At 47.7% G+C, this 23,271-nt stretch overlaps 1 long non-coding RNA gene and 1 other non-coding gene across 2 annotated transcripts in view; both read left to right on the top strand.

Moving 5' to 3' along the window:
• LOC140393602 (uncharacterized) overlaps positions 1–22,854 on the top strand; it is a 134,499-nt gene extending 111,645 nt beyond the window's left edge. Inside the window, exon 3 of the long non-coding RNA XR_011935689.1 lies at positions 22,776–22,854. This is a non-coding gene — a long non-coding RNA (uncharacterized lncRNA). The remainder of the gene's footprint in view (positions 1–22,775) is intronic.
• Positions 12,551–12,624, top strand: trnai-aau (transfer RNA isoleucine (anticodon AAU)). The gene has a single exon. It is a non-coding gene; the product is annotated as a tRNA-Ile (tRNA).
• Positions 22,855–23,271: the final 417 nt, after the last annotated feature.

Here is a 23,271-nt window from a genome sequence, read left to right as displayed (position 1 = left end):
AATGCTACCGTGCTGCCCTTGTTGAGCTTTGTGGAATATTAAATTTCCGTTCCTGAATTAAAGAATTAATCTTCTTCATATTATAATGGATTTACCACTCAATTTCTGTTCCAGCCATTTATTGTTTCTGAAGCACAATAATTAAGTATGACATTATTGTTGAAATATAATTGATTCCCTTTCAAAAGTTACAATTGAATATGCTTCCACCACTTTTTCTGGCAATGCATTCCAGATCATAACAATTTAGTGTTTAAAAAAAAAAGCCTTTATGTTCCCCAGCTTGGATTTCTTTTGCCAATTATTTTAAATCTGTATCCATATGTTCAAAAGACATGAAAAGTTTAGACTGAATGGAGAGAGCAACTGTTCTTCTTGGCAGAAGGGTAGAGAAACGGCGTCACAGTGGTTAACACTGCTGCCTCACAGCTCCAGGGCCCCGGGTTCAATTCCGGCCTCGGGCGACTGTCAGTGAGGAGTTTGCACCTTCTCTCTGTGTCTGAAGTGGATTTCCTCCGGGTACCCCGGTTTCCTCCCACAACCCAAAGATGTGCGGGTTAGGTGGATTGGCCATTCTAAATTGCCTTAGTGTCCAACAGGTTGCATGGGGTTATGGGGATAGGGTGCTCTTTCTGAGGGCCAGTGCAGTCTCGATGGGCTGAATGACCTCCTTCTGCTCTGCAAATTCTATGATTCTAACCAGAGGACATGATTAAAGGTGATTGATAAAAGAACTAAAGGTGACATCAGGATAATCTTTTTTTATGTGGGAGGTGGTTATGATCTGGAGTGCCTGTACAGGTGGTGGAAATAGGTTTGATTGTGGTTTTCAATAAATTGAATAGATCTTTTGAGTAAAAATAACTTTCAGGGCTCCAGAGAAAGGGCAGAAGAGGAGGGATTGTTCTTGCAGAGGTCCAGCATGGCTTTGGTGGATCAAATGACTTTCCTCTGTGCTGTAAGCATTCCATGATTTCCCTGGTTTTCAACTGGTACACATCCAAGCCTGGATGGTGTGTGAGTTGAAGGGGAATCTGGAGGTAATAGCCTTCAATGCAGCTGCTGTCTTTGTCATTCTAGACCACGGAGGTTTAGCAAGTTGTGGCAAAGAAGCTTTCATCAGATGCTGTAGTACACCCTGTAGGTAGTGCATGCTGCTGTGCAGTGGCTGTGGAAGGAGTGGATGTGTGAAATGAGGATCTGATGCAATACAAAACATAATGGCAGCTGCCAGGATAGCAAACAGATTTGCATGATATGTTTCTGATGAATGTGAACCTGTTGCATATTAATGGAATGGAAGTCCTTATGATTTATTAGGCTCTTCCGAAGGAGTCAGCGGTGCATTTAAAAAAAAAAATTAGTGTACCCAATTCATTTCCAATTAAGGGGCAATTTATCGAGGCCAATTCAACATTAATTGGTCCACTTAATGAGGCCTCACGGGCTTCTTGCTGCAAATGAAGGCTCGCCAGCTGATTCACCGGGACCACACTCGCCAGCCCCCCACTAACAAGGTCAAGCAGCACTTAAGCTGCACTTGCTCAGCCAACCCTTGCCAGCTCGCAACAATGGCGCCCAGGAGACCAGCCCCAAGAATCAGGGACGCCGACCTGGGGAGGCTGCTAGATGCTGCAAAGGCCAGGAGGGATGTCCTGATCCCCCGAGGGTCCAGCAGTGTCAACCATAGTTCACCACGCTGGGGCAAGTGGCAGTGAGCTCGGGAATGTGATCACGCCTACATTCAGTTGGAGCTGGACCCTGCCTCCTGACCATATGTAACGATTAATACACACCGGGGCCTGTATGAATATACACGGTTGCCCTTTGGAGTATCCTCTGCCTGCGCTATTTTTCAACGTGTTATGGAGGGCATTTTGAGAGGTTTACCACGTGTTGCTGTCTACTTAGATGACGTTTTGATTACAGGGACGTCGGAGCAGGAACATTTGGAAAATCTGGAGGCTGTCCTTAGATGCTTTTCGGAGGCTGGAGTCCGTTTACGTCGCACAAAGTGCGTATTTCAGGCTAAGGAAGTAGTCTACCTAGGTTATCGGGTGGACCGCGAAGGTTTGCATCCCGTCGCAGAGAAGGTGCGTGCGATTCAACAGGCCCCCGCCCCGACTGACACTTCGCATCTTCGTTCTTTTCTCGGTCTCGTAAACTATTACGGGAAGTTCCTCCCCAATCTGGCAACTACGCTGGTCCCGTTGCACCTTCTGCTAAAGAAAAATCACACCTGGGTTTGGCGTCAGCCGCAAGAAACTGCTTTCCGGCGGGTAAAGCAACAATTGTCGTCGTCTGGGTTACTAACCCACTATGATCCTGGAAAGCCTTTGCTCGTCACATGTGATGCATCCCCGTATGGTATTGGGGCTGTCCTGTCCCACAAGATGGAGAACGGGGCCGAGCGACCGATAGCTTTCGTCTCCCGCACATTGACTGCAGCGGAGAAAAAGTACACGCAGATCGAGAAGGAGGGCCTGGCAGTGGTTTTTGCGGTGAAACGCTTCCACCAGTACGTGTATGGCCGCCATTTCACTATCGTGACTGACCATAAGCCTCTGCTGGGACTTTTCAGAGAGGATAAGCCAATACCGCCCATTGCTTCCGCACGGATCCAGCGCTGGGCTTTGTTGCTTGCTGCATACGAGTATTCTCTGGAGAACAAACCAGGTACACAGATAGCAAATGCCGACGCACTGAGCCGATTGCCTTTATCCACCGGCCCCATGTCGACCTCCACGACCGGTGAGGTGTTTGCAACCCTAAATTTTATGGACACCTTGCCTGTCACGGCATCACAGATCCGTGAGTGGACCCAGACGGAGCCAGTCCTATCAAAGGTTCGGCACATAGTCCTGTATGGTGGGCAGCATAGGCAGCTCCCAGGCGAGTTGCGGGCATTTTCCTCCAAGCTGTCAGAATTCAGCATGGAAGACGGCATCCTCTTGTGATTGTCCCGGAAAAAGGCCAGGAGCTGATACTAAAAGACTTGCACAATGGGCATCCAGGCGTGACCAAAATGAAAATGTTGACCCGGAGTTATGTCTGGTGGCCAGGCCTCGACACCGACATTGAGAAGGTGGCCCAAAACTGCTCCATTTGTCAGGAGCATCAGAAGCTTCCGCCGGCCGTGCCCCTACATCACTGGGAATGGCCAGGGCGGCCTTGGGCATGCTTGCATGCAGATTTCGCAGGCCCTTTTCAAGGATCCATGTTCCTTCTATTAATCGACACCCAGTCTAAATGGCTAGAGGTGCATAAGATGCAGGGGACAAGGTCCTGCTCAACGATTGAAAAGATGCGTTTGTCCTTTAGCACGCATGGCCTCCCCGAGGTGCTGGTCACGGATAACGGCACTCCATTCACGAGTGAAGAGTTTGCGAGGTTCATGAAGATGAACGGCATACGCCATATCCGCACTGCCCCTTACCACCCAGCTTCAAATGGGTTGGCAGAGCGCACAGTACAGACATTCAAAAGAGGCCTAAAGAAGCAGTCTTCCGGATCACTGGCCACGAGACTGGCTCGCTTTTTGTTTACGTATAGGACCACCCCCCATGCGGTGGCTGGGGTAGCTCCCGCAGAACTCCTAATGGGCCGGAGACTTCGCACCCGCCTCAGTATGGTTTTCCCGGACATTGGCGCAAAAGTACGTCGCACACAAGAACGGCAGGGACAGGGATTGTCTCGGCATCGGCTGATTCGGCAGTTTGCGCCCGGTGACCCAGTGTTCGTTCGGAATTTTGCTGGTGGTGCCCAGTGGGTTCCTGGCGTAACCTTTCGCCAAACGGGCCCTATATCTTACCAGGTGCAAGCCCAGGGTCGTCTCCAGTGCAAACATGTAGACCACGTTCGGTCCAGAAGACTATCCCCTCAAAAGATTCCCCGCCCCCGGAGCTCATTTCTACAGCCGCAGAGACCAAAGACAAGGGACGGTAGTCCTCACAATCTTCCACTGGTGCCTCACTCGAAGCCTGCGCAGGTTATTACAGAACCGAATGGAGATAGAGACACTGACATGATGGAGGCAACAGACTCTGACTCCGAGATGGAGACACAGGACGCATCAGAGGGGGAATCCTCGGGTCCACGGGCCGTGGATGTACAACCGTTGCGCCGTTCATCACGGAAGCGCCGGTCTCCATCTCGTTACACGCCGCCTGATCCAGCGCAAATGGTGTCCGGCCTGCGGCAAAACGAGTCCAACGCCCTCCTTCGCCAGGGTCTTCGGTGGATTCCTTGGACTTTGGGGGGGAGGGATGTTATAACCTGCCTTCTTACCATTGGCTGGGGACTAATGACAATCCCACAACCCTGTGGGAGTATGAGCTTCCCCAATGAGGGGGGCGGAGAAACCATTAGTAAACTCCAAGTATAAATAAAGCTGGCCAGTTTGGAACCAGCAGGAAGCAGTGTGCAGCAAGGGAAGTTGCTGCTGCTGTTATATATATGTTATTGTAAATAAATGTTATTACTTTGTATCCTTAAAACTCGTGCTGGTTTCTTCGTGGCCCTCACAAAACTATCTATGTCCTGTTGTATCCTCTGACAATCCTCAACACTATCTGCCACTCCACCAACTTTGGTGTCATCCGCGAACTTACTAATCAGACCAGCTACATTTTCCTCCAAATCGTTTATGTATACTACAAACAACAGAGGCCCCAGCCCAGATCCCTGTGGAACACCGCAAGTCACAACCTTCCATTCAGAAAAATACCCTTCTGCTGCTACCCTTTGCCTTCTGTGACCGAGCCAGTTCTGTATCCATCTTACCACCTCACCTCTGATCCCGTGTGACTTCACCTTTTGTACCAGTCTGCCATGAGGCACCTTGTCAAAAGCTTTACTGAAGTCCATGTAAACAACATCCACTGCCGTCCCCCCATCAATCATCTTCGTCACCTCCTCAAAAAACTCAATCAAGTTAGTGAGGCACGACCTCCCCTTCACAAAACATGCTATCCGTCGCTAATGAGTCCATTTGTTTCCAAATGGGTATAAATCCTGTCCCTGAGAATTCTCCCCAATAATTTACCTACTACTGCCGTGAGGCTCACTGGCCTATAGTTTCCAGGATTATCCCTGCTACCTTTCTTAAACATTAGCTATTCTCCAGTCCTCTGGGATGTCACCTGTAGCCAATGAGGATACAAAGATGTCAGTCAAGACTCCAGCAATTTCCTCCCTTGCTTCCCTCAGTATTCTGGGGTAAATCCCATCTGGCCCAGGAGACTTATCTACCTTAATATCTTTTAAAAAAACAAATACATCCTACTTTTCAATGTTAACATGCTCCAGACTGTCCATACACCCTACCCATGAACATCTTCCACAAAGTCCCTTTCTTTGGTGAATACTGATGCAAAATATTCATTTAGTACCTCGCCTATTTCCTCTGGCTCAACACATTGATTCCCCGCACTGTCCTTAAATGGTCCAATCCTTTCCCTGGCTACCCTCTTGCTTTTTTCATATGAATAAAAAGCTTTGGGATTCACCTTAATCCTACTTGCCAAGTACTTTTCATGATCCCTCCTAGTACTCCTAATTTCCCGTTTAATTAGCTTCCTACTTTCTTCATACGCCTCAAGGGTTTCGACTGTCCCCACCCTTCTAGATTGTACAAACGTCTCCTTTATCTTTTTGACTTGGTTCACAATATCCCTTGTTGCATCGCAAACTGTTTGGTGCCTGGCGTAGTTACCGTTTTTGGCCTCTCCCGCTATTCACCGGCCTCATTTTGCTTGACCGAGAGCGTAACGAGACTGGAGAATCGTGCCAAAAAGGTGAAAGCTGTAGTGACCTTGACTGCAGCAGCCAATCTGTCTTAGCTGTGGCATTTGTTGCACGATTTGTTGTAGGTGGTGACAGTTCTGACAATCTTGCTAGAGAAGCACAAGTATTCTTATACACAGGGGCTGGTTTAGCACAGGGCTAAATCGCTGGCTTTGAAAGCAGACCAAGGCAGGCCAGCAGCACTGTTCAATTCCCATACCAGCATCCCCGAACAGGCGCCGGAATGTGGCGACTTGGGGCTTTTCACAGTAACTTCATTTGAAGCCTACTTGTGACAATAAGCGATTTTCATTGTTCATTGCTCTCTGAGAACTGTAGGTGTATTGACCTGAATTCATGAACTTTGTTGTGAGACTAAGGATTCCTGTGAGCTCCTCTTAATTGTTCACACTGCAACTGTGACTGTGTTTGCTCTTTTCTGTTGACGAAGGATCAATTTGGATTGTTGTGGACTGCACACTGGGTTGGGGCAGACCAGCTGCATAGAGGTGGGATATTATACCCTACTAGCATTGCGGGGGTATAAGAGGCAATGTTAAAGCTTCCAGATATCAGTGGAAGTCCAGCTGGGGTGCAGGGCATCACCAATTGTAACTGTATGGCCATCAAGCCACCCAGTAACTAGCCAGTGTGATTCATCACTAGAAAGGGTTCCACCCTCCCAACATTCAGCGGGTCATGGTGTGTGACTTGAAGGGGAACTTGCAGGGACACTAAGCGGTAGAGGTCAAGAGATTGGACGGTTCTGTTAAAGGAGCTTTGGTGTGTTGTTGCAGTGCATTTTGTAGATGGTACACACTGCTGCCACTGCGCATCAGTGGTGGAGAGAGTGAATGTTTGAAGTGGTAGGTGGGGTGCCAATCAAGTGGGTTGCTATGTCCTGGATGGTATTGAGCTTCTTGAGTGGTGTTGGAACTGCACTCAACCAGTCAAGTGGAGCGTATTCCTTCACACTCCTGACTTGTGCCTCATAGATGGTGGACAGGTTTGGAGAGTCAAGGGGTGAGTTACACTCCGCATAATTCCCAGCCTCGGGATTGCTATTTTAGCCACGGTAATTATATGACTGGCCCAGTTCAATTTTAGTCATTGTAACTCTCAGGATGTTGATACTGCGGTATTTAGTGATAGGTATTTTATAGAGCGTCAAGGGCTACTTGTTAGATTTTTGTTGGAGATGGTCATTGCCTGGCACTTGTGTGGTGTGAATGTTATTTCCATTTATCAGCCCAAGTTTGAATGCTGTCCAGGACTTCATGCACATGGACTTGGACTGCTTTAGTATTTGAGGAACCACAAATGGTGTTGAACATTGAACATCAGCAAGCATCCCCACTCTGGAAGGAACGTGATTGATGAAGCAGCTGAAGATGGTTGGGCCGTGGACACTACCCTGAGGAATTCCTGCAACATTGTCCTGGAACCTAGATGACTGACCTCCAGCGGACATCCGTAATGGTATGTAGGAGGGAGGACGGGCTTCTGGTAGTTCCAGGCGGGACACGCTCTTTTTCGGCATTTTCAGCCGTTTCTTTCGGATGTTTTTCACCAGGGAATGGTACAGATCGATTTAATAAGTCCACCCACGTTAAATCCATGCCCCTCCCAAAAAGGAAAAGAACCCAGGAAGCCAGGAACAGACTCTCGGGTGCCTTGTGGAACGCTTCGGCAGTTAAGATGGCGTTGACAGAGTTGTCTTCATTTGCAGCCCTGATCACATTAGACACACTTTCAGATGCAATGGAAGTTGAAATCTGACAAAATATATAAGTCAATTGAGGAAGCGCTGGGCCCAGTCCTGGTGAGCTGGATAAAGTGGTGGGGAGGGTGAGAGAGCATGGCGAGAACCTGAAAGGTTAAGGAGGCGATCACGAGGCATGAGGACCAGCTTGCGTCGCTGGAGGCTGAGGTGGCAATGAAAACAAATGTTTGAAGGCTGAGGTCGATGACCTGGGAAATCGGACGAGGAGGCAAAACCTTCAGATTGTGGGTTTGCCAGAGGGTTGGAGGGCCCAAAACTCACCGAGTACTTATCACAAATGTTCTGCATGATGGTGGGTGATAGTGATCTTTCCCCCAGTACTCAACACGGCACATCGAATGCTCAGGAAAAAGCTTTGCCAGAATCACCCACCTTGTGTGTTTATCAGCAGTTTCATAGTTTTCGAGATAAGAAGGTCCTTGCAGTGGACCAAGGAACACCGCAAAGTGAAATGAGAATGTGGCATTGTACGAATTTATTAAGATATGGGTGTAGAGTTAGCAAGGAAGCGGGCGGCCTTTAACAAGGTGCTTTACAGGAAAGGCGTTCATTTCGGAAGAGTGTACCTTGGGAAGCTGCGGCTCACACACGAGGCCAGGAACGTTTTTTTCAAGACACCTGAAGATGTGGAGGTCTTTATCAGCAAGCATGGACTGGGGTCCAATTAAACAAAAGCCGCTGTTTGGGGGATATCATTTTTGTGGTTTCTTGTTAAAGTTGCGGGCTGAAGCGGTGGTGGGTTCTTTCTTTTTGATTGTATATCGTTATTAATAACCGGTCATTGAAATTAGTATTTTCTTATTGTAGGGATAATGGGGGATTTTCTGGATTGTCAGGGCCCCTTTCTCTTCTATTCTAAGAAGTAGTTTATCCTCATGTTGGGCTATGACGTTGTCCTTTTCATTGTCCTGGCGAGAGCTACTTCATTAGCAGGATATAATGATGGCGAACGGGAGTGGGGGCAGGAGTGCAGCCGCAAAGCCAGCTCGGTCTGGTTTGGCGTGCTTAGTCTGGGAGTTGGGGAGGGAAGGAAGAGTGTTGGAGCAGTGGGTTTGGTTCCAGTTCAAGAATTTAGAGGGGATTAAGGGGGGTGGGTTAGCTGGCTGATGTTGTTCCAGAACATTTTGTTTTTTTCTGGGGGTGGTATTGGCTTCCGTTTTTGGGGGACATTTATTGATACCTCTTAAAGGTTTATTTGTTTGTCCCTGATGGTGGAAATGGCTGATTCTGGAAGGGGAGGGTGGGGAACTCCTAATTCGGTTGGTCACCCGGAACATAAGGAGATTGGATGGCCACTGAAGAGATCGAGAGTCTGTTCTCATCTAAAGAACTTAAATGCTGATGTGGTGCTTTTACAGGAGACCCATTTGCAGGTGAAGGATTAGACCAGGCTCCGGAAGGGGGATATAGGGCACGTGTCCCACTCAGGGTTTGATGGTAGAGCCCGAGGCGCAGCATTTTGATTAATAAGCGGGTACCTTTTTCAACCACTGGAGTTGTGGTTGACCCCAATGGTAGGAATGTGATAGTGAATGGGTCCTTGGTAGGCACTCTGGTCGTCGTGGCTAATATATATGCCCCTTCCTTGTGGAGTTTACATATTCTCCCCGTGTCTGCGTGAGTTTCACCCCCACAACCCAAAGATGTGCAGGTTAGGTAGATTAGCCACGCTACATTGCCCCTTAAGTGGAAAAAAAAAATTGGTTGCTCTATATTAAAAAAAAAATATATATATGCCCCTAACTGGGACAATGTACCATTTGTCAAGGACTTGCTAGTATCTATCCCTGATTTTGATACACACCGATTGATTTTGAGGGCGGGGGGGGCCTTAACTTGTGCTGGAACCCAAAATGGACCGATCAAGGCCTAAATCGCTGTCTCGCTTGGGGATGGCAAGTGTGCTTCAATCGTTCATGCATTTCATGGAGTAGATGGCGGTAGCAGACCCGTGGACAATGCTGTATCCACAATTCTCATTTCTTCCACATGTCCATAAGGCTTACTCAAGGATAGACTACTTTTTGTTTGATAAATCTCTGCTCCTGGGAGTTAGAAAAGTGGAATATTCGGGGATAGTAATCTCTGACCATGCTCCACATTTTGTGGACCTTGACCTAGAGACAGATTTTATCCAATGGGCACAGTAAGAAGTCTTACAACACCAGGTTAAAGTCCAACAGGTTTGTTTTGAATCACTAGCTTTCAGAGCACTGCTCCTTCCTCAGCCCAGTCCAATGCCGGCATCTCCACATCATGTCATCCAATGGATTCCATGGAGATTAGATGTGGCAATACTGACTGAGAAAGATTTCTTCGATCATATAACCGCGGCCATTGAGGAGTACATTCGATTTAATAGTAACGGATTGGTCTCTCCCTCCACACTCTGGGAGGCTCTCATAAGAGGAGAGGTGATCTTGTATTAAGCGCACTTAGACAGGGCAGTGAGGGAGAAATGGCAGCATATGGTAGGACAAAATCGATCTGGAGCTTTGTTATTTGGTGGCCATTTTCAGAGTGTCGAAATAGCCGGGCCTGCGGACGGGGGTGAAGGCAGATGCGTCTGTCTTTTCCTCGCTAATAGCCCAAAAGCAGTTTCTGCTGGGATGGAGAGCATCCGCTCCGTGTAGTGCCTCAGCCTGTTTGGGTGACCTTATGGACGTTTTGGGTGCGATTCTCACATCGGGTGCCGGCGCCGGCGTAAAAATGGGAGTGTTTTACTCTGACATTGGCGCCCGTTCCAAGACCCGATTCTCCAGGCCACAGTAGGGTAGCACGGCGCTGAAGCGGCCCACTGCCAAATGGTGCAGAGCTACAGGAGCCGGCGCGGAGGAAAGGAGGCCAGGGAGCAGAGAGGCCGGCCCACTGATCAGTGGGCCCCGATCGTGAGCCAGGCCACTACGGAGGCCCCCCCCCCCCCCCCCGGGGTTGTCCCCCCCCTCCCCCCACCACAGGCCACCCCTGGACTCTTCAAGGCCGAGGTCCCACCGGCTCAGGGGATGTTAGAATGGCGCTGGCGGGACTCGGCTTTATGGTGACGGCCGCTCGGCCCATCCGGGCCGGAGAATCAGCGCGCCGGCCCGTGCCGGAGAGTCGCCGCATACCCCGACCGGCGCCGCGCCGACCACACTGGCCCCAGTGGCGCCGATTCTCCACTCCGCAGAAAATCGCGTCCCAGCATCGGGGCGGCGTGGCAGGGGGTCGGAGAAATCCACCCATTATACCTGGAAAAGGTCAAGTACACCATTAGGGTATCGGTGGAGGGATTCTACCTGAGGTGGCAGCCATTTATCTCACACTTCGAAGAGTTATTTACCACCAGCTGTTAGAGGGGGAGATAAGATTTATTTGTGGGATTAAGGGAGACACGGGGGTTTTGGATGTAGCTTTTGTTGTGTGTTTTTCTATATCTCTGATTCCTTGTGTTGTTAGCCCGACAGTTGGACCATGTTTGAACAATTTTCTAAGTTGTTTTGTAATTTAGATTGTGTTTGTTAAGTGTGAAATCTTTAATAAAATATTATTTAAAAAAATGATTGACCTCCAGCATCCGCAACCATCTTCCTTTGTGCTAAGTTTGATTCTGTCATAACTCCTTCGAGGCTCATGGGGAAACCATTATCGATCTCCCCGTGGGTCCATGGAGTATGAGCTTTCCAGAGTGGAGGTTCGTTAGAACTGAGCAAGAAAGGTGGCGGTGGCGCACGCAGCGCCTGGGAAGTTGGTTGTCTAAACGGGGATTGTGATTGTGGATAGTTACTGCCGTAGGCAGAGTATTGTAAATAGTTCAAATCAATCTTTCTTGCCTACTGCTGGCTTCCTTGGTCCAACCAATGGAGAGTTTTCCCCTCCCCCAATTCCCAATGACTTCAGTTTTGCTGGGGGTCCTTCATGTCACACTTGCTCAAATGCTGCCTTTGGTGTCAAGGGTAGTCATTCTCATTTCGCATCTTTTTCAATGGGAGAGATTTTGAAAAATGATTAGTCATTTTAAATTTTCTTCCTTATTATGTAGTATCAGAATTTGTATTGATGTCTCATCTTAAGGTCTGCTATAAATAGTATTGAACAAAACTTGAATATGCCTACCATTAAAAATGAATAGTTGTTTAATAATACCCGCCTTTTAAAATAATTAACATGGGTTCAGTAAAATAGTTGTTACATCATTAAGATAATTAACTACTAACTGCGAATTTTGTAAGAAAGAAACTCCCTGCTGGGTATGATTCGTGTTATTGAGTCGGTCCTCAGTGCAAGTGTTGTTCTTGGATTGGAATGGGGATGTAGTGAGGCAAATGCAACAGCAGCTGTATTTATGTGTTGGCAGTCAATTGAATTCTTGGAACCTTTGGACAATTCATTAGCATAAGTATTTGAAGGAATGTGTTTCATCACGATCGGTGTGAATCGAGGAAACATGTTTGAGACAATGGGTTCGATCTACCGGCCGCGTTGCGCCCAAAAACGAGCAGGGCGCGACCAGTAGATGCTGGGAGAGGCCTCTCCCAGGCTCCCCGACAGCCGGTATGCCTCGTAAGATCCTGAATAGGCGGGTTTAAAACCCACTTAAGCGTGCTGAACCTGTATTTAACCAGTTCCAGATCCTCACCAGGAATACCCAAACTGAACGCCGATTAGTACTGACCCATACAAATGTGGATCAGGCCAACGGCACCCAGGGGATCTCCCAGGCCATTTGGAGGCCCCTGCGTGATAAGGGACAAGGCAGGTTGGCCATCTGGCCCTCCCCGGTACTTGGGCACCTTGGCATTGCCAGGCTGGCACCTTGGCACTGCCACCACGGCACTGTTAAGATGCCTGGGTGGCATTGCCAGGCTGCCAGGAACACTGCCCGAGTGCCTGGGTGGCAGTGCCAAGGTGCCCGGGTGCTATGGTGGCACTGCCAAGGGTTGGGCCCGGGGACCATGCCGATGAAAGGAGGGTCGAGGTGGGGTATGAAGGGTGAGGGTTGCGCATGGCCGGTTAGCTCAGATGGTTAGAGCGTGGTGCTAATAATGCCAAGGTCGCGGGTTTGATCCCCGTACTGGCCAGGAATGCAAATCTGTTATGAAAGGTGGGGTTCCAGGGTGGGAATGAAGGAGCCTCTAGAAGGTTTGGGGTGTAAAGGGTGGGGGGCCTGGAAGGGTAGGGGCCCGAAAGGGGGTGTGGGTAGGCCTGAAAAAGGTGGGCCCTCAGTGACCCCCATAGCATGGTGTCCTCACCTGGGATGGGTGGGGGGGAAGGGGGGATAATGCCCATGTGGGTGGAACATGTGGGGGACCCTCTAATTCACCTAGGGATTGGCGCACCCTTTCAAAATCGTGGCCCGATCTCTGAGGAGCCGGTCTGGCCAGCGTGTTCAGCTCCCCAGTGATGAAAATAATTCTAAGTGAGGGCTAGCCCGGAGAGAAACTCCCCAGCAACCCAGAAAGTGACTAAGTGTGGTTATACATCGGTGGGGAACTCACCAACAGAGTTGGGGAGAAAGTCTCAGCAAAACCCACCTGAAATTACAAGAAACTTTTTTGTTAGATCACGTCCAATATGTTTTGGACATGCCTCCAATTCCCACCTGAAATTAAATGGGATGGTGGTAGAGAGTGAAGGAAAACCTGGCATTGGATTTTACTGCTTCTTCTCCTGGTCCTGAATTTACATTTCCTTGCCCCACCAGGGTATTTTCTCTGAGGCAGTTCTGGAACATGGGGCTCCAAGTCTCCACAGGAATTTCCCGCTGTCTGCCCCCTTGCACCGCCATGTGGGAAGCATGTAGTAGGCCCAGAGAGTAGCAATAATCAACTTAATAAGAGCAACAGAGGGAGTGGGCATTTCTAACACCTCATTTCCCTCCAGCCTGACTCTTATTTCTTTTTCAAAAAGTATACTTTATTTACAACATTTGTAAAACTATGTGACATAAAGTGCATCAGAGATGTTTTGTTCAATACAGTACGTTTGATGCCTCACTACACTTGCCATTACAGGTTATCTTCACAATTATTGGTCCATAACTTCCCGGTTCCCCAGCGTCGCATTTAAGGGGTACTCCAGTGATGCACTGGGGAATCCATCTAGGAAGTTCCTATGTAAAGGTTTACCTGGTAATTGCCCAGAAGTGTTAACTTCCTTTGGGAGGTTGCCTTGGACTGGGAATCATCTCACAGAAGCGATTTAAATCGCCAACTTTGGACGGTTCTGCCAGTTTACCCTGATAGTTACTCTGATAGAGTTAGAGGTAAAAAAATCACTTCTAACTCCAGAGTAACTATTTAAAAAACCCAGACCCAACCTCACACAGAACACCACCCCCCCCCCCCCCCCCCCCACCCACACACACAACTTCCCAGGGGACCCAATCCGGCCTGACCCCACCCTGACAAAAAACAACCCACTCTCCCTCTCCCAATCCGATGTCGTAAAAAAGGTGAATTTCCTATTTCTCCTCATCCCAGGTACTCCAAGCTGATGCCCCTGGGGACGTGCATCTCTGCTCCTGTCTCACCCAGCCTGAGTGAGGAAGGTTGGGCAAGACAGGGCTTTGGAATACCAGTGAAGGTAAATCTGTTGGGAGTGGCAATCCGCCAGAAACCTATTTTATGGCATCGGATTGGGAGAGGGGTAGTGAGTCGGTTTGGGTCAGGGAGGGGGTCAGGCTGGGGATGGTGTGTTGGATCCCCTGGGAAGTTGTGTGTGTGTGTGGGGGGGGGGGGGGGGGGGGGCTTCTGTGTGCATTATGGGTGAATGTATATTTCATGTCAAACATAATCTGGTGCATACAGGGTTTTATACCGTTTCCAGCCACTTGTTATAATATTGCCTTATCCCCATGGAACCTTTGTAGCAACTGTCCAAAGCTTTAGTGCATCATTCAGCATGTAGTCCTGGACCTTGGAATGTATCAGTCTGCAACACTGTCATCGACAGCTTGTTGAACTGGAAAACTTGCAAGTTTCGAGCATCTTTCACCACATTGATGGCCCTCCAGCAGAAGTTACTGTTTTTCTCAGTGTGCATCCTTTGGAACAGCTCATAGAGCACTGGGCAGTTGGTGCTGATCAGGATGATTATTGCTTCCCAATCTTTTGAAATACCTGAGGATTTTTATTCCTGGGATTTTTGTTAGTTAGGCACATCTAAGAGGTCTCTCTCTTGGTGGCAGGAAACCAGCATGCACATCAAATGACCAACCCAATGAGCTGGGGTTGGGAGAAGCTGAAGGAGCATGCAGGGTCCTGCCTTGCTAGAACCTGTAAAAGGAGTACAACCTCTGTATGCACACAAATGGAATGACTGAGTGTATCCTTGATGAATTGCTGAGCAGAGCCCCGGACCACTTGTGACCACAGGAAGGATGCCTATGATTGTGTCATAGTCTGGTTGTGCTCAAGAAACACTCACACAGCAGGATTGTGGTTTCCAGACAATATATCTAGCTGAAGTTTTGTCTGGAGGTTTGTTGCCACAAAGATTTAATAAAATACAACAGGACTGCATTGTTTAACACTGTCAAACTGTTGCAATTTCAAACCATTCTCAACCTATGGAGTTATTTATAAATTGTTTATTATCAACTGGAACGTCTTCAAGAATGTTAGCATATGTAGGAATGTTCGATTATGTTCCATATGACGCTGGTGCTAAGCCCTCAATGGCCGCTGAATTGGTCCAGGTGTGGCGCCAGTTTTGTTGATGTAGATGTCCGCATATCCTGTTGCGTCCATCAACACTTAGGGCGCGATTGGCCACCCCGGTCACCGCCAGGGATTTCTCATCGAAGTGGGTGAGGATTCTCAAGTTTGGCACCTATTTGCCAGTCTGGGTCCTCTCCCGCTGATTATGGGAATGCTTTTCATGAGGAGACACAGAGAGGACATCGTTAGCCACACACGAGGTTCACAGTTGTGGGGAGGGTTGGGGTGGAGGGAGGGTTGAAGTGGTGTGTGGAGGGAGGGCTTAAGGGGAGGGGGATGGAGGGAGGGTTGGGGGTCACCTGGGGGGATGCTTGCTTGGGGGGTGGGACGTTGGTGCCTACTCACTAGTGCTGCCCGGTGTAGGTCATTGACCTTCTTCTGGCACTGGAGGCCAGTCCTCCTGGTCACACTGCCCGAGCTGACTGCTGCCGCCACCTCGTCCCTGAGCCCATGGCTCACCATCCTCCGGAGGAAGAGGACATAACTCCTGGCCTCCACCACATCCGGGATACTCCCGATCAGCATCCCTGTATCTTGAGGTCGGTCTCTTCGGCGCCATTGTTGCGAGCTGGCTGGGGTTGGCTGAGCAAGTGCAGCTGAAGTGCTGCTTGAACTTGTTAGCGAGGGACTGGCGAGCCTGGTCCTAGCGAATCAGCTGACGAGCCGGTATTTGGTGCGAGAAGCCCATGAGGCATCGTTAAGTGGGCCAGTTAACGTTGATTAGCGATGCCGGCTTCGCTGGGCCGGACGCTGGGAAACTCGCAGCAATTGCCGCTCGCTAGCACACTTACTAATTTTTCCGGAGAATCGCATCCTTTGTCTCAGGAATACAAAATGCCGCCGGTGGTATCTTCCAAAGACCCCATAACATCTGGTAGGATGAACACTGAAGGGCCCCACTAGGCGTTGGGCGAGGTGGGAAATTCTTGTGTCCTTTTCAGAACAACACTTTCCACAAACCCTTGGTATGTCACCCAGGAAGTAACATTTGTACTGGCTCATCTATTTCCAGATGGAGAATTGTAGCTCTGCAGTCTCAATACTGACTCAAAAATATGACAGAAAGGCATGATGAGGAATTCTGATGTGCTAAAACATCACTTTGCACTGATAGAATAACTAAAGATTATTTTAGTTGTTAGTGGGTGATGCAGAGAGAAACAAACAAATTGCATTCAATTACATTAATAGTAAACCTTACTCATCAGCAGAGGCTTAATTACCCATATTCCAGTGGATTGTGAGCTGAAATACATAACTCAGTCATGAAGTCTTCATTGTAAGATGTGCTATTAATAACTAATGGTGTGAAACAGTTACGATGCTCAGATCGTTATTAAATCACTTCAAAATAACACTCACTTCATTTTGAGTCTCTCACATTTTTTAGCCTGTCATAAATTTTCCCCTAAACTCTCTCCAGACAAATTATGGTACACAATGAGTTGTTAAAAACAATTTGTTCACATATAGTGTTCTGTAACTTACAAGTATTATTGTCAATTCCTGTAAATTTATGCTAAACATCAACAATGGCAGAGATGCTGATGTTTGAGAGCAGAACACTCTGTGGAAAATGGAGGGGGCGGCTTTAGTTAAATTTACCATTTTAGTTACAGCAGCCATCTAATGCTGCACATCTCTCGAATGATGCAAATGATGCCTGTGACATGACCATATAAGTATATACACTATAAATAACAAAAAGGATGTCTGTTTTTACAGCTTATTCTATGCACCAATACAGTAAGTAAAGTGATGATGACAAGGAATGGATAAGCTGACACTTTTCAAGGCCATTAATTGATTACCTGACAAGATTTTTTTAAACATTTGGACCCTAATCAGCATAATAAAGTATCAGGTCAAAGAGGCAAACTTTCCATGATAAATCATAGGTAATTCAACACAATTAAATGAAATTCATAGGGCGGGATTCTCCGTCCCACCGCACCAGTTTTCTAGTGTAGCCTGCCCCTGCCGGCAGCAGGATTCTCCGTCTCACCAGCCTGCCAATGGGGTTTCCCACTGTGAGCAGCCCCATTCCGTTGGGAAATACCCGGATGTGGGTGCGCTGCCAAGTAATGGAGAATCTCGCCAGAGGAGAATCCAGCCCATAATTTCTGGTTATTCATGATTAAATTCCCTATGGCCTAAACCTGTTGATAATGACTGCTGTGGATAATGGCTATAGATCTTCTTGAAGGCTGGTTACTTGAGGTGTCCTGCAGGAATTGATTATGCGAACATTACTTTTTATTTGGGGCAATTTAATGGCCTTGTTGTGTCTGACTTGGAAACCGATGAGGCCGTTGAATCTTGCGAGAAGCCTCTCACGGGATTTGCGACACTTGAAATGTCTCATGAGACTCAATGGGATTTCGCTAGATGCTGTGATCTGGATCTCGCTAATGCTCGCATATTCTTCTGTGGCCCAGGAACTAACAACCTTGCCTGGGAGACCTCACCAAGATGCCATTTAGTATTGGTCCGCAGAAACGTGGACCAGGTGTAATGGCACCTGCGGAGGTCTCCCAGGCCATTGGAGACCCCTTGTTAGTCAGGCTCCGGGAAGGGTGGTATCCTGGTACTCCCACTGGCACCCAGGCACCTTGACACTCTAGCCTGGCACCTTGGCACTTTTACCCAGGATGCCAGATGCAGTATAATTTGGATAAGTGTGAGGTTATTCATTTTGGAAACAAAAACCGGAAGGCAGATTACTACTTGAATGGTTGTAAATTAGGAGAGGGGAGTGTGCAGCAGGACCTGGGTGTCCTTGTGCACCAGTTGCTGAAGATAAGCATGCAGGTGCAAAAGGTGGTAAAGAAGGCTAATGGTATGTTGGCCTTCATTGCGAGAGGTTTCGAGTATAGAAGCAGCGATGTGGTTGCTGCAATTGTACAGGGCCTTGGTGAGGCCGCACTTGGAGTATTGTGTGCAGTTTTGGTCTCCTTCTCTGAGGAAGGATGTTCTTGCTCTCGAGGGAGTGCAGCGAAGGTTTACCAGACTGATTCCAGGGATCGTGTGACTGTCATATGAGGAGAGATTGACTAGGTTGGGATTGTTCTTGCTGGAGTTCAGAAGAATGAGGGGGGATCTCATAGAGACTTATAAAATTCTAACAGGACTAGACAGGGTAGATGCAGGGAAGATGTTACCAATGATAGGTGTGTCCAGAACCAGGGGTCACAGCCTGAGGATTCAGGGTAAACGAATTCGGACAGAGATAAGGAGACATTTCTACACACAAAGAATGGTGGGCCTGTGGAATTCATTGCCACAGGAAGTAGTTGATGCTAAAACTTTGAATATATTCAAGAGGCGGCTGGATATAGCACTTGGGGAGAATGGGATGAAAGGCTATGGGGAGAAAGCAGGAATAGGCTATTGAGTTGGATGATCAGCCATGATCGTGATGAATGGCGGAGCAGGCTTGAAGGGCCAAAAAGCCTCCTCCTATTTTCTATGTATCTATGTATGCCAGAGTGCCCGGGTAGTGCTGGCAGTGCCAAGGTGTACCGGTGCCAGGTTTCCCATGCCAGAGGTCACGCACTGGGGTGCCTTGCCCTTAAGAGGTGGGGTGAGGGGGGACTCAAGCACCCGGTAAGAGGTACAATGGGTGCAATGGTGGGGGCTCTGGAGGCTGCAGAGGGGTGGCTGATGTCGGTTGAAAAATTGGGGCGGCATTTAAAAATGGTGCCCCGAACCACAACTTGTCTTCCTGAAAATGACGTAAAGTGTGGCCTCCTCTCACTGAGGCCAAAAGTGTCATTAAATTAGTGGTGTTTTTCTCGGCGCCCATTATTTTTGTGTATACCTTCGATGTGGATGTTGGGGAAATGGTCCATAAGTTTGAAGGTGATGCTAACATTTGTGTAAACTTCCGGACTGTACAGAGAAGGAACTTCTGGAAGCGGTTTGAAAATGCTGGGGTAGTGGGCTAAACTCTAGCAGATGGCCTTCAATTTAGAAAGATGTAATACAATACACTTGGGCTGGATTAATGGCAAGTGTACTTGCATGCTGCATGGCACTGATTTACAAGCAGTTGAGAGAGAAAGGGATCATAAATAATAATAATAATAGTCTCTTATTGTCACAAGTAGCCTTCAATGAAGTTACTGTGAAAAGCTCCGAGTCGCCACATTCCGGCGCCTGTTCGGGGAGGCCGGTACGGGAATTGAACCTGCGCTGCTGCCTTGTTCTACATTACAAACCAGCTGTTTAGCCCACTGTGCTGTAGCCCATTGGTTTAATAAAACCAAATTAGGTTCCATAAACAAAACTATTCATTATAACACAATGTTGTTGCATAAGACCCTGAGTGGAACCTTGCAGTGAGTTTAGTGGCTGGGCATTAATCAGGTGGGAGGATAGCAGGTGGGGACCATGCCACCTTCTTGCCTCTACCCCGATTAAACCTGTGGGTGGAAGGCCCAGAAGTCAGTTGAGGCCTTTCGGTGGGCAATTAATGCCCACTTAAGGAGCTCATTCCACCATCATTGGGGCATGGCTTGCAAAGTGAGGAGCATGACAAGCAAACTCCGTCAGGGTTGCTTGCAGGCTCCCATAGAAAAACCCTCATTCAAAGGCACTCAGTGCCTGATCAAAGGACCCAGCAGTGGGAAGTGGGGGGGCCTGCTGAGAGCCAAGCCCTGCTCTTGCTGCCAACCTTTCTTCTCCGCAACACAATTCCCACCATCACTCCACTGTGTCTGGATCCCTCAGTGGTCCGAAGCCTTGACTGGGTGTAGTACCGACAGCAGTACCTCCTCACCGGCGCTACTGAATGCAGAAGAGATCCCAGACAGCAAGATTCTGCCACCTGCTTTTGGAACACTGTCCAGTTTTGCTCCTATTACATGGTAGGTGTCAGTTCCTGATTGGAATGAATTCAAATGCTTTGTGCTGTGTATACCAACTATATGGTCTCCTGCACTGTTTGATTAACTAATTGGAGTGAAGAGGAATTTGTATGTTACATAATGGCAAGTGTTTATACATTTGTTTTAGTTTATATATTTACAGGCTGAATGAAAAATCAATTGTTTCTTTTTGGTGTTTTCCATAAGCCAATTACTCAATATTTTAAAATATTTAATAGTGTAATTATGACATGTAGTCTGCAAATTTGCATGACCCTGAAAATTGGACCTGGAGATCGCAATGCATATTTAACCCAGACCCATTGCTTCTGATGCAGTTAGCATGCAAACTTAGTGCTGCCTGCACATTTATGCAATTGTAGCATGGAACCAGTGCTAAATGCGCTGTTGACTGGTTGCATGCCTGAGAAGGGATGACACAAAACTGTAAAAGGTTGGTACAAGTTAAAGCTAGCAAATGCTTCCTAAAACTAGTCTGCACCTCTGAAAGAGAAACTGTACTTTAGCTGGCGTAGGTGCTAATTGTCATTGTAAAAGTGAGTTTGACCTGGAAAAAGGCATAACATAATGGAGAGTGGGTTTCAAGATTTTCCGTTAATGGCCTTGGTGTTGAAAAGCAGGCGAGGTACCATTTATCCATTGTGTACAAGTGGATTCTCCAGACAAACCTTGCAAAGGCAGTGGAACCAGATAACTGTGGTGATCACAGTGGTTAGCACATCTGCCTCACGGCACTGAGGTCCCAGGTTCGATCCTGGCCCTGGGTCACTATCCGTGTGGAGTTTGCACATTCTCCCCGTGTTTGCATGAGTTTCGCCCCCACAACCCAAAGATGTGCAGCGTAGGTGGATTGGCCACGCTAAATTGCCCCTTAATTGGAAAAATGAATTGGGTACTCTAAATTTATTAAAAATAGAAAGAAAAACTGTGATCGCAGGAGTGAGTCTAGCTCGGAGGTGTAATTTTTAAGTAATGACGAAGATCGAACAGTCGGCCGGATGGCCGAGGCCTAAAAACACTGGCGATGTTGGAAATCTGCGATCGTGGCATGCTTTTTAAAAGCTACATGTGTCCAATCTCAAAGTTACACTTAAGGCACCCCGCCTCCCCGCAACATAAATCGGGGTTTTCTGGCAGATAAGGGGAACACGCCCCAACCCCTACACATTGAAGGGGACCCCACACTGCTCCCCATTGATAAGGGGAACTCCTCCCAAAGGCAGAAGGGGAAGCCTGCACCCCCCCCCCCCATGCCAGGGGGCACTGCCGCGGTGCTGGGGGCAATGCCAAGGCATGTCTTGTAACCCCCGGGGGCTACAGGCATCTTCTCGCCCCCGGCATAGTTATCATGACTGTTTTTTGTTTTTGATAACCAGTAGTGATATGTGCCAACATGAGGTCATGCCTCCGGTGGAGGGTGTGTGAGTGTGTGTGTGGAGGCGGGGTGGATAAATGTGGGCAGATGTTACAGCAGCAACATATGATAGTTTGTTAAAATATATTGTTACAGCATGCAGACCAGACCCCAATTTATGTTAAGATACCGGACAAGACCCCATCAATATTACAATTTGTAAACTGTGAAGAAAGGTTACTTCCCTTTAGGAATGATTCCACTGACAACTAGGAATCTTTTATATTGAAACAAACTTTACAATTAACACAGGGTTAACCCCATTAACATCCAAGGAAAAAAACTGCTTTTCAATTAATAGTTAAACAGTTCTTAAAAAAAATAAAGAAAGGTCTTTTATCTTATTTTCCCATCTACTTCTAAAATTTCAATTGAGCAAAACCCACACACACAGGCCAAATACTACGTTTTCGTACAGTTAACACTTAGTGGCTTACAGATTTATGCGCAAAGTCCTTGAGGAGAAGCTTTTAGAAGTCAGTTTGAGAAACACACCTACTTCCCTCAGAAACCGGGGCAGAACTCTAAGAATGAAACTAAAAACAGCAGATACAGGGCAGGGCTGAAATTGAAACTAAAAACAGACCCAGACTCTCTCATGACCTTACAGCCTACCCATCTATAACCCATTAATCACAGCTTTAGCAAACGTACAATCTGGATACCTTAACCTGAGTTATTTTAATAACATGGCTGATACAGACACATGATTAATCATAGATTATCATTGAATTTACAGTGCAGAAGGAGGCCATTCGGCCCATTGAGTCTGCACCGGCTCTTGGAAAGAGCACCCTACCCAAAATCAACACCTCCACCCAACACTAAGGGCAATTTGGGACACTAAGGGCAATTTATCATGGCCAATCCACCTAACCTGCACATCTTTGGACTGTGGGAGGAAACCGGAGCACCCGGAGGAAACCCACGCACACACGGGGAGGATGTGCAGACTCCGCTGACTGCCCTGATTCTGAGTTCAGACTACTCTGGCGGAGCCTTATAAGACCAACAGGTTTTCCTTTCAACCACCAGTATTCAGGTCTCAAATGCCCTATGTTATTATGGTGGCAAAACACCAGTTTTCTTCAGTGTTCTTCTTTCAGGTTTGTGGAGGACTTCTTGGACCTTCATTTGTACTTTCGTTTCTGGATGCAGCCCTCCTATTATCCATTTCACCCTTATTTTTTCACATATGTTTTTTTTAGGTGGTTTGGAAAAGGTCTGCTTGAGTTATCAGGGTATAATGAGGTTAACGTTATCTGCCATGAGTGCTACATCCCTGACTTTGAGGACTTTCTGCTTCTCCAAGTGCATTCTTAGGTTGAAGGTGAGCAGTTTTTAAATTCCTTCAGCAATGTTAATTTGTGCACTCCATTGTAGGTGGGCTGTATTTTTAAAGAGAAGACCCACGAGTCGAACGTGATTTGCTTCAGCCAATCGAATTCTAGGTGGGTCTGTGTGCATTTCTCACAAATGTTCTGGAATTGTTGGCGATATGCCTCTGGGACTAACTCGTAAGGACGAAGATGACAGCCCTGGTCTGTTTATAATCAGTGGACAAGTCAGGAGTCAGCATGGAATAGACACCTCAGGCCTTCCCTGTCAACTAATTCTGTGTCAAAAAGTTCCAGATTTCTGGTGGCCATTTTAGTTGTCTTGCTACTTTCTCAAAAGTGATGAAAAATATTCCATATCACTCTC

The sequence above is a fragment of the Scyliorhinus torazame genome, chromosome 17 (assembly GCF_047496885.1).
Source record: "Scyliorhinus torazame isolate Kashiwa2021f chromosome 17, sScyTor2.1, whole genome shotgun sequence".
Taxonomy (NCBI): domain Eukaryota; kingdom Metazoa; phylum Chordata; class Chondrichthyes; order Carcharhiniformes; family Scyliorhinidae; genus Scyliorhinus; species Scyliorhinus torazame.
Note: the sequence above shows the minus strand (reverse complement) of the source record. Positions and strands in the feature narration are given on the sequence as shown.